The following is a 3,838-nucleotide window of genomic DNA, read 5'->3' as shown; positions in this document are numbered from 1 at the left end:
ATACCTAATTTGTGGCAACACATGCCTTGCTGAATTTCTTTTATAAACAAAATTTTGTCAATAATTTAAATCCATATCAAATACATAGCTCCAGGAGAACGATTCTGTTAGAGCATAAGACAGCCAGCTAGGCAAAAGCAGCCAAGTTAATTCATTGAATAAATTTGTGAGGTGTGGTGTGGAAACATTGTAATAAGGATTTGAGGTCAACAGACTTTTAACATCAACAAATAAAATTCAACAATAAGAAAACAAACAATCCCACTGAAAATTGAGCACTTCACTGACGAAGACAGACAGATGTCAAATAAACATTTGAAAAGATGCTCCATATGATATGTCTTCAAGAAAATAAAAATTAAATCAATGAGATACCACTGCACACAATTTGAATGGCCAGTTCCCGACATTAGTAGAAATGCTGCTGAGAAGGTGCAGCACCAGGAAGTCGTACATATTAGTTACAGGAATTCAAAATGTTACAGCCACTTGGAAGCCAGTTTTGGTGGGTTTTTTTACAAACCATCTATACTTTTATCATGTGGTTCAGCAAACACGTTCCTTGGTATTTACCCAAAGGAGTTGAAAACTTATGTACACAAATGATAATGCAAAAGAATATCTATAGCAGCTTTGTTCTTAATTGCTAAAACTTGGAACAAGCCAAGGTGGCATTCAGCAGGTTGGAAGGTAAATGAATTTGGTGCATGCAGACAATGGGATATTATTCATAAATAAAAGGAAATGAACTGTCTAGCTATAAAAAGACATGGAGAAACTTACATGCCCATTACTAAGTAAAATAAGCTAATTTCAAAATGTTCTTTATTGCACGATTCCAACTATACCACATTCTACAAAAGCCAAAACTATGGAGAATGGAAGAATTCAGTGGGTGCCAGAAGCTGACGGAAGTAAGGGAGGAAAGTAGGCAAAGCACAGAAGATTCTGGGGGTAGTAAAATGCTCTGTGTGATACTATACTCATGAGTAAATGTCCTTCTACATTTATACAACTCACAGAATGCAAAACACTAAGATGGAAACCCTAATGTAAACTATGGATGTTGAGTAATTATGAAATGTCAATGTTACTTTCTTGGTTTAAAAGAGGCATGACTCTAGTTAGTATATTGCTCTCGTGGGAGGCTATGTATTTGTGGGTATAAGGGTTATGGAGAAAATCTCTATACTTCACAATCAATTTTGTTACAAACCTAAAAATCTTCTAAAAAGAGTCTTCAAAGGATTTTAAGTAAAAATATTACAAAATAATGGACATAAACTTATTGATGATAATTGTTATTGAAATAAAAGATGGAATACCTAATGATTTTGGATGAATAGTCCCTTCAGCAACATTCCCAGAGAGTTTTTTATGGCATTATTTTTTAGACTATATATCATGGGATTAAAGATTGGGGGAGCCATGGTGTAGAACACAGGCATGACAAGGTCAAAAATGGAAGGGGCTTGTGAAATCGGCCTCAGATATGCAGAGAAACCAGTAGAGAGAAATATTACAGTCACAATTAGATGTGGAAGGCAAGTGGAGAAGGCTTTTGACTGACCTTCTGTTGATGGCATTTTCTTGACAGTGGAGAAGATGTAGACATAGGAAACAATGAAAATAAAACAACAGTTATCCAATACCACACTAATGAGGATAGGTACAATTTCTCTTTTTTATTGTTTCTGAGCAAGAAATAGCCAATAACTGTGGGATATCACACAAAAAAATGATGGACCATATTAGAACCACAGTAGGATAAGGAGAAGGTACCAGCTCTGTGCATTATGGTGAGCAGACACCCACCCAGCGAGGACACGGCTGTCAACCGAACACACATATTCACATTCATGATGACCTTGTAGTGCAGGGGGTGGCATATGGCAGCATAGTGGTCAAAGCACATCATGGTGAGGAGATTCAGCTCTGCAGTTGCTAAAAACACAAGCAGAAAAACCTGGGCTACACAGCCTAGAAATGAGATGGAGTTACTGTGAGTCAAGGAGTTGGCAATGGATTTGGGGATTGTGAATGTAACTAGGCAGAGATCCAAGAAGGACAAATTATTCAGGAAGAAGTACATGGGGGTGCAGAGACGCTTGTCCAAAGTTATGATCATGATAATGAGGACGTTTCCCATTAGTGCAAAGAAGCATATCAAGATGAAGAGCACTGAGTGCAAAATGTACATATTTTCATTGGTAGAAAATCCAGTGAGGATAAATTCTGTCACAGCTGTGAGATTTGTTGTGCTTGGAGACATAAATCTGTATTTAAAAAAAGAGAAATGGAACGCCATTTTCATGTCATTCCATATTCAACTTACAATATAGTTGTATATTCATATAGTAATCACACCATCTACTTAATAAAAATGTTTCTCCTATCCTGTGGGTTGATCACCAACAGTACCTGAATAACATTGCTTTACCGAATCACTTTATACTCAGTGCACATGCACGTGCCATTTTTATTACCCAAATATGTTCTATGACAGATGCTAAAGGACTGAAAATTTGAACCGACCTTAACGTGTGTCCTGATGTAAAGTACCCTCCCCATGTCTATAAATGGATCCTGAGAAACAAACCGATAACTGCTAAATTGTGTCCTAATCTTAATGTCCTTACATCCTACCCGTGACTAACAATGTTTGTTTCAGCACATCTTCCAAGATAGACAGTAAACAATTCTTTAAAAAAATGAATTATAGACCTTCCTCAATCCTATAAACTATTTAACATACATTTTCTCTACAAAATACTCAATCTGGAGATGTTCTCTCATTTAACATTTTAATATATAGATAGATCTAACTGCGTTTTTTCATTCATAATACTGAAATTATTTTTCATAAAAGTAGGTGGTTTTATTCATATATGCATTATGGTTCTATATGACACATACCCTGATTAACTTAGGTATCAAATCCTACAGTTATGACATAAGTTTGTTGGCCTTACATTCATCAGTTTATCACTTCCTGTTATTATTTCCCATTTTATCTGACTTTCTCCCCATATCTAAGTTAAAAAGTGTTTCTCCATAATCATTTTTCTTTTTCATCATGTCTGAACTTCCAGCCCAACAATACATGAACTTGCAAGTATGATATTTTCCACGTTCACCTAGTTCCCATCTATTTTTATGTCTCCTTCTATCCCTAACATAAGATTAATGCAAATACATGGTGGGGGAGAAGGGATCATTTATACAGGTGGAGCTGAATTCAGTCTTTATCTGCCAAGTGTAATTTTCCTCTTTTTGTAGTAACACATTGATACCTTCTCCTTGTACAGATTTTGATCATCCACCTTCATGCAAATGTGGTAAAATATTAAGCCTTTACTATACAATATTCTATCACACATACTCTTCTTATTCTAATTCTCTAAAATATTATGTTCCACTTTTCTCCATGGTGCTGGACAATGTGAACATCTTCAGTAAATATTGGTTGTTAGGTTTGGGAAAGTAATAATATAGAGCAATTTTAATATATTAGTGGAAATAATTCCACATATTTTAATGGAAACAAAATAAAGTTTAGAATGTATTCCAGTCAAAGATGTAAAAATATGACTTAAAATACATGTTCATAATGATAAAATTAGATTTGATATACATGTGCTGATGTCCCTGTTAAAATATTGTGAATTCTTCATTTTACAAGATCAGTAGCAGCCTCTCAGTGACAGACTAAGAAAAACTCAGCTGTTCATCATGATAAATAGATGTCCATATCTGTCCATCACTTCTACTGTGATATATTAAATGATTAAGAAATAATACTTCATAGCATCCCTGAAGATACAATCTGACTCATATA

At 34.9% G+C, this 3,838-nt stretch overlaps 1 pseudogene; it reads right to left on the bottom strand.

Moving 5' to 3' along the window:
- Positions 1–1,325: 1,325 nt before the first annotated feature.
- LOC130680247 (olfactory receptor 14A16-like) lies at positions 1,326–2,308 on the bottom strand (annotated as a pseudogene).
- Between the last annotated feature and the right edge of the window lie 1,530 nt (positions 2,309–3,838).

Source organism: Manis pentadactyla, chromosome 13, assembly GCF_030020395.1.
Source record: "Manis pentadactyla isolate mManPen7 chromosome 13, mManPen7.hap1, whole genome shotgun sequence".
In the NCBI taxonomy this organism is placed as follows: Eukaryota; Metazoa; Chordata; class Mammalia; order Pholidota; family Manidae; genus Manis; species Manis pentadactyla.
Note: the sequence above shows the minus strand (reverse complement) of the source record. Positions and strands in the feature narration are given on the sequence as shown.